Raw genomic sequence first — 11018 nt, 5'->3', positions numbered from 1 at the left:
ACAACACCACCATGAAGCTTCACCACAATGGAGTATGGCTTCGAGGTGACCTCAACCGTCTAGGGTGCTCAACACCCAAGAGTAACAAGATCCGCAAGGGATAAGTGGGGGAATCAAATATCCTTTGGTGGAAGTGTAGATCGGGCCCTTGTCACCCAATCCCGAGCAAATCAACAAGTTTGATTGGCTAGGGAGAGAGATCGAGCGAAAATGGAGCTTGGAGCAACAATGGAGCTTAGAGGTGGAAGAGGTAGTGAACTAGAGGTAGAAGACATCCCTTATATAGTCGGGGAAAAGATCCAACCGTTATCCACTAGTTCTGCCCGCAACTCACGGTACTACCGCTCCAGGGGAGCGGTATTACCGCGACAACAAGCGGTACTACCGTGTGAGACCACGGTACTACCGTGGCAGCTCCACAGGCCGGACCAAGCCTGAGCTAGGAGCGGTACTACTGCTGGCGCGGTACTACCGCTCCCCTTGCGGTACTACCGCAAGGCAGGAGGGTCACGGCCTGGGAAGGGCGCGGACGAAATAAATTTCATGCGTGCCTACTTCCGCAGAAACTAGGGTGGTACAAAAACCCGACGCGGTACTACCGCCCACAAGGCGCAGTACTACCGTGGTAGGCACGGATGTAAAAAATTACATCCGCGCCTACTACCGCGACGCAGCGGTACTAGGCGGAAGGGCCACGGTACTACAACTCCAAGGGAGCGGTACTACCGTGGGCCCCGCGGTACTACCGCGCGGGGCGAGCGGTACTACCGTGGGTGCCGCGGATGTAAAAAATTACATCCGCCCCTACTACCACACCGGAGCGGCACTAGGCCAGAGTGCGGCGGTACTACCGCGCCAACGGAGCGGTACTACCGTGAGGGGCACGGATGTAAAAAATTACATCCGCCCCTACTACCGCGCTGGAGCGGCACTAGGCCAAGGTACAGCGGTACTACCGCGCCCGAGGGGCGGTACTACCGTGTCCTGCCGCGGTACTACCGCATGTACAGCAGTAGTCGACAGTTTTTCGCACAACCATGATAACGATGGGTAGCTCCAAGGTGCAAGGGAAGGAGGGGCAAGTGTACGTGTGATTCCACCCTACCTTTCCGACGCGGACCCCCTCTTAATAGTACGGCTCTCCTACGACTCAACTCCACCAAAGAGAAACGTAGAACAACGCCGGCTTCACTAGCTCCGAGAGGCACCGAATCGTCTTGTGCCTGATGAAGAAGTATCTGTGGGTCAAAAGGCACACGATTAGTCTGCACGAGTATTGCCATCAATCACCAAAACACTTAAGGATAAATGTGCCCTTACAATGTTCATTACTGATCCTGAACGAGGAGTAAACAGATTAGTTTCTAAAGCTTCTCCGTTGGGATGTGTAGGCCAGAAGGACAGCTAGAGTCGCCGCCGTCGCTTATGGAGCTCCACACCATTGCCCAGTTGTACAATAGCATGTGCAATCTTCTCCATTCAAGACTAAGTGCAACTGGTGAACTCTTTGCCAAACAAGAAGATATGACTATCAGGCATATAGGCCCCATAAGGTAGCTATATAGTAATTCACTTGTAGTAGTGTGGATTATGGTCACATTTTGTCTAGGACTGCAGATATCTATGTCAATAAAAATGGATATTCTGCATATTCTTCTGAATTTTTAGTAAGGGCTCCATGTATAAGGTATGCACTATGCAGTAGTTCTGACCTGAAGCACTGATCAATTCTTCACATGCAGGAACGTGGAGAGATGGATCTGGTGGATTGTAGCCACAAGGTGAGTGGCTTGATCCTTAATTAATCCAGTTAAATTTCATGGATTATTGATTAGTTTTTTAGCAAGCAAATTTCTGTACATCTGATTGGAGGGGTACTACTGTAGTATGTGGAAGAAAGAGTATGTCTGCACCTGATGGTGATCTGCCAAAGTTTTGTACTTTCTACGATAAATTTGTTACATGATAATGATAATGATATACTGCATCCGTAAAGAAATATAAGAGCATTTAGAACACTAACGCTCTTATATTTCTTTACAGAGGGAGTACATCCTATACTGAACAGGAGCAAGACTGAAAAGAATAAAAGATTCTCTCCAAATTAATTACGGATTGTTTCCTGTGATTTTCAATTCCAAGTAATAAAGGATATAAGGTTACAATTCATCACCTGAAAAAACAGATCTTTGTAGTCATAGCTATGTCTTCTCCAAGTGACCATACCCTTAAGCATTTGATGAAAGTGGATATATCATCAAGAGCCCTGCAAGCAAATTTATCTACAACAGGAAACACACAATGATGACATATCAGATATTCACCTTCACTATCTGAACTGTTTAATGTTTACTTCCGCTTCTAATGTTAGCTTATCTAGCAAATTTCTGTTATTCTGAACATCTAATTGACTTTCAAATAGTACAGGAGCGAGATATCCAGCTATAATTACAGTAGGGATCGATGCTAATTAAACCTCTTCACACACTCATTTGAAAGTCAAGTATATTTATGCAGCGACGCCTTATTACTCCTAAGAAGATATCATTACTTCTGCCCATAGGAAGAGATATTACACCATCAGTTGAATTTAGCTAAATCTGTAGTTTTCATTACAATGCCTGAACCTTATTTATCTTGCTTCACAAAAAAAGAGAGGATGAAGTACCCATCTTCCAGTCATCTGGCAAGCAACAGTCCAGTTCATATTGCATACCTTCTTAGCAAGCATTATCGAGTGCCATTGTATCCTGAATAACACAATTTTTTTGAGGAACCGACAGGAGCGCTGCCTTTTCATTAAGAAGGGGGAAATATGTAGAGGTATCTTGAATAGCACATCACACAGAGGCACACCTAATTGAAATTACATTTGTACATTAGTACATGGTAAACGCACAGAATGAATTAAAATTTAATTGCAAAGATAGGATAATCCAGACACGAAGTAATGTCTAAGGACTACGATCAAATCAGAATTAATCCTGATGGTTAATACAGCGATGAGAATTCATTTCATAACATTAATATATTATTGACTTGTGCAAATTGCAAAATAATCAATCAGTACACTAGCTAAGGAAAGCTGGAGCTGAGCCGTGAGAATCAATTAGAGAGATAAAATGTGAGAACATGCAATGGTCATATCTTAGTGGCTCCTACACATCTTCGCGGAGGCTGGTGAACTGGCTGGGAGGTGGCCGTATCTCACTGGCTCCTGCACATCTCCACGGCTCAGCTGAAGCGATCTATTATTAGCTCATTCCACAAGCAACAGAGAGAAGGAAGCAACAATTGATTTGCTCATACCAGTGGAGGCATCGAACTGTGCCCAGATATTGTTGCTCACCCACGCCCGCTCCTTGTTGGCTTGTTGCGGGCCTCGGCGCCCGCCTCGCGCTGGGTCGCCCGTGAGTGCGCTGAGCTCGAGCGCCTCCTTGGGCACTTCGGCGAACGGATTCGAAGAAGGACGGGGAAGAGCAGGGGCGGGGAAGTCGCGCGCATCCGAGGGAGCCTAACGCTAGGATGCTCGCGAGCATGCCGATCTGGCCAGCTGGGGGACCTCCTCGGCCACTTGGGCGACCGGATTCGATGAAAACGCGGGGAAGAGAAGGGGTTGCGAACCTCTTGCTGGCGGTGGGGACGAAGGGGAGGGGTGGCCTGACGAGGTGGAGAGAGGGAGCTGGCGACCAAGGAAGAATGGGGAACGACGGGGAGAAATGTGAGGGGCGGTGGGAAGGTAGGTGACGGTGTGGCTAATTGAAGGTAGGTGGCGATGCTAGATGCATTGATATGGGTCAGGAAAATTATCAAAAGTCCAATCGATCCAGCCCAACCGTCCGGCTGATTTTTTACCGGCTAATTACCGATTGCGTTCTTGAATCGGAAACCAAGCTAGCTGCTAGGTAGGCAATGAATGAATCATATCCAAAACTAAAGTATTTTTAAAGATGTAGTTAGATTTCGGTTGACTTAGACTAAGTTGAGTGATATTCCCCACACAATTTTTTTGAGTGATATTAGCAAGCTTTTTTTTTCTTCAAAAAATCACCTTTTTATTTAGATTTATTTTTTCTAAATTTTAATACATGAATATATTTGTCATTTTTTCAATCAAGACTCAATTCATTCTTTTTATCTCACTGAAAACAGTCCAATATTTTTTATCCCTCTAAAAAATCAATTCTTATAATAAACATCTCCTTTGTACGTTAATATAAGACATTTTTGCAGTTTAGTTCACAAAGAGCGTAGTAAACAATGTTGTTTAGTTGTTGTTTTTTTAATACGTAAAAAATTATAATCTATTTATGTGATCGTGATTTTTTTTGAAAACATGTATGTGGACCATATATTACACTATGTGATCGTGATTTTTTTGTGAAAACATGTCTGTGGATCGTATATTACATGCGCGCTCTCATTGTTGGGCATGAGACATATTTCAATGGCTCAATAAGAAAACTCATTGAAAGGTTAAGATTTAAAATAGATTTTTTTATAAATTATGATGCGTGCGTTGCACGTGCATGCTTACTAGTACTTCAAAATAAGGTTTCTATACATTACTAACCAGAGTGTGCTATCTTTATATCTTCGGTGTTTCTTAGCAGATGTCGTTTACATGTGTCATCAACACATTATTTGTTTTTTCTTAATTTGTAACACTTGTACTGCTGGAGTTGGTTTATTTTAAGTTGTTACATTTGAAACTCCTTTCACTTCATAAAGGGGCTGGATGGTCTAAATTGCAAGATGTGATTTTTTTCTCACATGAACCATCTATAAATAAATATATTTTTTTACTATTCTTCTAAGTATAAATACTTTGAGGTCCTTCCGCTGTTCATTCGGTTAGTGGTTAGGAACTAATGACCATCAAATTATTTTTTATTGTTTGATAGTATTACACACAAGTGGGTGTAAACAAAAACTATCAAAAATGGTCATGACTTGCATTTTTTTTCTTATTTTCTACAACTGGTGCTTCTCCATATGTCTCCATTGTGTTCCGGGATGTTATTTTGTACTATTGTTTTCCTATGTCTACCCTTGTATTTATTCAGTGCATTGTTCTTTTCGCATTTTGGCATGAAAGCTTGCTGGCTTGGAGCAGGATGAATACAGATGAAAGAGGGGAAACATTGTAGAATTGTGTATGTTGCTTGCCAAGTTTAGCTTTGGATTTTTAGTGCTTTGACACTTCGTGCAAAATGAACTAAACATTTACATGTCAAGAGCATCTTGATGCATATAAAGAGTAAACGGAGGCATGAAATAACGAGTTTTATGGGTTGATTTATACTCTCCAGTTTTATGTATGTTTGTGATTGTGTGTATCAGACATGAACATTCATCGTTTCATGCGTTGTCAAGCTTTCCTATACGCCATGAGACGCAAAGCAACCTTTTATGTATCACATGTTGGCATCTACTTGAAATGCAACCAATAATTATACGTGTGTTGCACGTGCACACTTACTTACTAGTTTGTTAAACGGAAAAAGAAATAGAGCGAGAGCTGAACCAGCGCAGCTAACGGGCCAGCCAGGCCGTAGCAGAAGAGCAGCACAGCCGACGCCGCGGCCCACCTACTGACCCTAGCCCGATCCCGTTCCCCCTCGTCTCTCTCCCTCGCTCTCTGCTCTGCGCCGCCACGCTCGAGACAGAGAGAGGGGCAGCACCCAGCTCCGGCGGTCCGGCCTCCACTGCCGGCAGCCCCCCGCCTCCTTGCCCACGTGCGTTGGCCGCCCGACACGAGCTCCGTCGCGGCCATGGCTGCACCCCCTCGCTGCCTCCGTTCCAGGGTGTCGCCATGCCCTCCGGTTCGGAGCTCCGCGCCCGTCGCCTCTTTGCGCTCAGCCACCTCCAGCAGCTCGCCCAGCTCTCCCTGCAAGCTTCCACCACCTCAGAGGTGCCCCCTTGCCTCGCTCCCGAGGAGCACCACACGCCGGCGAGCTCCCAAGCCAGCCTCGTCCGCATCCGCATCCGCGCGCGAGCGCCTGCGCCCGACCTTGTCGCCTCCACGCCCGGCCTCGAACGGCGCCGCCCCGCTGCTGTGTTGCTGGCCCTTGCTGCCGAGTGCCTCGTCCACGGCCCCGCGCTAGCTGTGCTCCGGGGCACATCTGGCATCGTTTACCTCCTGGTGCTGTCAAGATTTCCTCTCCGATCGTGTACCATTACCGTCGCCGTGGATCCGAGAAGACCAAGTGTACCTCTACCGTCGCGGTGGATCTGATAAGATTGTCAAGTGAACAACTACCATCACTGTGTTCTACTACGACCCGTGAACGTCTACACCGCACCGACTCAATCCACCCGAAGTGCATGCTTCGAAGGTATAACCCTGAGATGAAACAACCGCAATGCGAATGCATGTGTTGTATGAGATTCCCGTGTTGGTATCATGTCCGAATTGATACTTGCACGTTCCTCGTTTGCCACTGACATGTGGGACACCCGATAACCAGGATCACTCCTCGTCACTCTTGCATATCCCGCACATCCACACTTGATCTTTCGCACCGGTATCTCAACGAGTTACTGGACCACCAGAATGTTACCGTGACATCGTTTTTAGATTCGCCATTGTGGCACCCAATTCTTTCCGTTATGGCGCCAAATGCCCCATATTATATTATATGTCCATATTTCATAAATTTGCATATAACTTGAATATGTCATCCGCGTCAATATTAACAACATTTAAAATGCTTGTCTAGCTTAAACAACATTATCCGTCCTTCATAAATAAGGAGAGTTATGCAATTGTCATATAGTATATTTATCCTTCTCCATTTAACTTTTATTCCATCATCACCTTATGCCATGCTCACCCTTGTTAAACAACACTTGAATTGATGAGTACATAAACATGATTGAACTAAATATTTGAATGTAAAGTTTCGTCAATATGCAACTCGTTGCATATTGAGCTTCACTTAATGTGTAGTATTTGTCTGTTGCACATTTGTCATGTCTTGCATCTTTAAATTGGCACGTGTCATGCTTGATTGTGCATAATGTCATGAGTACGATATGCTTGTTTGTTTATTGGGTCCTTTGCTTCTTTCTTGTTCTCGCTTCTTCTCGATAGGTCCGTTTCGGAGTTGCAAGGATTCGCTTGACTATGCTTTGTTCGACTACTTAATGGATTCGACGTTTTTTAAAGCGGGATTCTAGTCAAGATGAACATTACCTTCAATATCATTAGTAGCTTTGCTTGCTAGATGTCTCGATGCTATGTTTGGACTTTCAAGTCTTCGTTTGAGCTAGGACCGTATGTTGAGCGTTACACAGGACACCATTAAACTCCACAATATGCAATACGAGCAGGAGTTAGCGGTGCATGAGGAGGATGAGCTCGCCCTTTTCGCTCCATCATGACATCGCAAGGAGGAGAAGCGTTGGAGGGCCATGGCGGAGTGGCTCGCGATGATAATTGTTAGAAAATATACTAAAGATTTATTTTTTGAAATAATAATAAATAAGTTCGATAGAGGCAACCGAGCTCGATCCACATGAGATCGACGATATGCAATACGAGTAGGAGTTAGCGGAGCATGATAGGACAAGCTCATCCTCTTACGGTACGGTCCATCAAGAGAAACCATGAGGAAAGATGAGCAGACGGCGGTGGCGGAGTGGACTGTGGCGAGACATCGAGGCAGACTACCTTTGCCAGCTTAGGTTCCTGAGCACTTCGTCGACCACGTGCGATTAACATGAACTTTGTTTAACACCTGAACTTTTTTGGTAAACATGAACTTCACAAAAATATGATTTTGTTTATTTGTTTACAATTTAAATAATATTTTATAAAATATACTAAAGAAAACCTTTTGAAAATAAATATAAATAATGAAATAAATTTGTTTTATGACAAGTCACATCATTGTATAACTAAATGCAGACTTAAATTGTTTTGTACTCCCTCCGTCCCGAAATAAGTGTCTCAATTTTGTATTAGCTCTCGTACAAATTTGTACTAAGCTCAAGACACTTATTTTGTGACGGAGGGAGTATTATAAGTAATCTCCCTGCACCGCGCTGGAGGCGTGGTGAGCGATCTCCAGATCATCATTAAAAAAATTAATCTCCCCACACACAAAAAATCTAATATCCAGTGTAATTATAATTAATCTGTTTTCTTACAGTACATTTTTCTCGCTAAAACTATTATCCTTAATCTGTTTTTCTTACATTTTTTAGAGAAGACAATCATCTGTTTGTGAGCATGGGCCGTACTGGGCCTGGTTAATGGCGAAACGGGGGCCTAAAGAAGTTGGATCCGGCGAAACAGAGCCCGATTCGAAAATTATAAATTCTGCAGCCTTCGGCGTCTTCAACGATTTCCCTCCATTGCATAACAGATTGTAGTTCCCAAATTCTCCATATCCCCAACAAACCAAGAATTGCAAGAAGAGCTCCGACGATGAAGAGCTGGGACGCCGGTCCTTCCTCCTCCGGCAGCTCGCCGGAGAAGCAGGCACGCCCCTCCAAACAGGGGCGTGATGAAGACGGCGACGAGCTCGCCGTCGAGGATCGCCGCCCCCACCTCAACACTCGAGTCAAGAGACCGCGACTCTCCATCGAATCGGAAGACGAGCAAGATTCTTCCTCCTCCAGGAGCTCGCCGGAGAAGCAGGCACGCCCCTCCAAACAGGGGCGTGATGAAGACGGCGACGAGCTCGCCGTCGAGGATCTCCGTCCCCACCTGCGGGAGCGGCTCTCATTGGACACGGAGGGAGACCAAGATACGGAGCTGTCCCCAAGCCTATCCCTTCTGGAGGAGATGCCCCAGGACGTGATTGTGAGCGTTCTGAGGACCATCGGGGTCCGAAGCGGGGTTCAGGTCAGCTCCTCTTGTTCGTATCTGCGAGAGTTCGTGATGAAGAATGCAGCCCCATGCTGCGGAAGGTATCTGCAGATCAAAGCTTGTAGAATCGAAGGAGACGCAACCATAGCTACACCGAGCATGGATTTGCTATGCAAAGTCATGTCCAAGCTTGACCCTTTTGCAATGTCAGCTCTGGGAGGATCCTGTTTGGCTTTCAGGTGTTTGCTCGCCTCACCACCCTCGCGTGGTTTGATTGAAGATTTTGGAGAGAAGCGCATTCCCCTTGGTGCTCTGACGGTAACTCCAATCAGCCCATATCCTGTTCTACTTTCTTCCATGCTCCCCGCTAGGCAGAGGCCTGCAAGCGATCTGTTCGCTGCCTTTCGGCGTAGATTCGCAGCAGAAAGGATGATAGGGAGGGTAGAGATATCAGACTGCCGAGATGGCTTGATTCTGCTCAAGGGGAGAGCCATCAGGCGTTTTGTTGTGTTTGCTCCACTGGCGGCCAACATGTACGCGAGGCTACTGCCACAGCTCTCTAATGACGGTGATCATGTTTACATGTCTGCTTCAGTTCTTCGAGACAAGAAGGCTGCCACAGAGTTCTCGGTTACTGTTCTGATGGGTGATCTCAACAGCGCCAACGTGACCATTAGCCAGTACCAATCAAAGTCAGGCCAATGTAGTTCGAGGCGCTGCCCGTGGCTAAATCCTGCAACATTGCAGTCGCAGATTAAGCAACCGTCTGTTCTATGCAAAAACAGTATATGGATCCTGCAGCCGATGCTGCAACTGATCTCTGTCGACCCATACAAGTTAACTATTGGCACGCTGCCCTTTCCGCCCCTTGACGGCATTTCAACTGTCAACCATGCTCTCCTGGAGCGAGCTCAGGGTTCAATTTGCCTAGTGATGATCGCAGATAACAGAGTAATGGTCTTCGAGCTGACACCTGATGGCGACACATGGAGCTTGTTCAAGCAGTTTCAGGGTCCTCCTGATGGATGCCAGCTTATTGGAACAGGTTTTGGAAAGATCCTGGTGCATTCTGGTGAAAGAATGCGATACATTGACATTGGGGATGGTATTTTCAAAGACGTGTCCCTGGTCTTCAACGTTGTCAGACAAGCTTGGTGTTACGATGTTCCGTACCCACCTATGACAGACTTGTTTCGTAGGCTACAATGAGTTGGTGAGCCTCTTCTTCTTTCCATTTGACTCTTTCTATTTTTCTGATACAAAGTTCTGTTCAAATTTGTGACAATTGTCAGTCTTAATGAGGAATTCTCTGTTTTGGTTAACCAGGGACTGCATTGGAGGTGAAGGAGCACGAAGGGCCGAGGAGCGCAAAGGGCGTACCTAAACAGAAGCCTCTTGAGAAGACCACAAGCAGTTCTATCTCCTATTATTAGTCTCTTAGATACTGTAACTCGGCACCGGAGAATGTTGTTTTGACTGTTGTTAAACAATGATGTGTTCCTTGCATTTTTTTTGCGATGCGAGGATGTGTCCCTTATTTTGGGGGGGATCATTAATAGAGCTATCAAGTCTCAGAGAATTTTCTTTGCCATTTTGTTTAACTATACTTGATTCAATGGCGCTTTTCTTTCTCATGCTGTAAATTTTGTGTGCTGATTATGTGATTTTGATTACAATGCTAAATCCGAATGTAAGTTTTCTAGCAAAGGTCATGTCAATTTTGTTTTGTATTTCAAAAGCATATACAAGGCTATTTCAGAAAATATGATGTCAAAATTGAAATGTATACACAGGTATTGCAGCAAAGGTGATGTTAAATTTTTGTACAAAGCTATCTCAGCAAAGGTGATGTCTAAATTTTGTATTCCACATCATATACAAGCTTAGATGATCACAACATATTCAGCCTGGGGTCGAGACCTGATGAGGCTCCCCAAGGTTCTCATTTTTTCATCATCAATTTACAGTAATGATGTGGTTGATTTCATCCTCAGTATCTCATATATACAAGTAATAGCCATTTAAAGTAACAAGGCTTCTTTGCTGTACAGCCAAAAGACCAAAATATTGGCCAGTTGTGTTGTTTTCTCTTCCCCTGTTCTTGTGCCCTACAGACTGGCTGCCGCCATCAGCTCCGAGCCGTGGCCGCTGCTGAATCGATCTGAAACCGAGTCGTCGCGGTTGCAACTGTATTATCGTC

The 11018-nt window shown here is 45.2% G+C and overlaps 1 long non-coding RNA gene across 3 annotated transcripts; it reads right to left on the bottom strand.

Annotated features, from left to right (window-relative positions):
• Positions 1 to 801: 801 nt before the first annotated feature.
• On the bottom strand, positions 802 to 3808 carry LOC123190304 (uncharacterized). Of its 3 annotated transcripts, none has more exons than XR_006496280.1 (4): positions 3310 to 3808; positions 2174 to 3238; positions 1321 to 1495; positions 802 to 1238 (listed from the first exon to the last, which is right to left on the bottom strand). It is a non-coding gene; the product is annotated as an uncharacterized lncRNA (long non-coding RNA). The 3 variants fall into 3 exon arrangements; XR_006496278.1 differs by having other exon boundaries at positions 803 to 1238; positions 1321 to 1505; positions 3310 to 3806; XR_006496279.1 differs by lacking the exons at positions 802 to 1238; positions 1321 to 1495 and having other exon boundaries at positions 1512 to 2282; positions 2717 to 3238; positions 3310 to 3805.
• Between the last annotated feature and the right edge of the window lie 7210 nt (positions 3809 to 11018).

The sequence above is a fragment of the Triticum aestivum genome, chromosome 1A (genome assembly GCF_018294505.1).
Source record: "Triticum aestivum cultivar Chinese Spring chromosome 1A, IWGSC CS RefSeq v2.1, whole genome shotgun sequence".
Taxonomy (NCBI): Eukaryota; Viridiplantae; Streptophyta; class Magnoliopsida; order Poales; family Poaceae; genus Triticum; species Triticum aestivum.
This window is presented reverse-complemented; position numbering and strand designations above follow the sequence as displayed.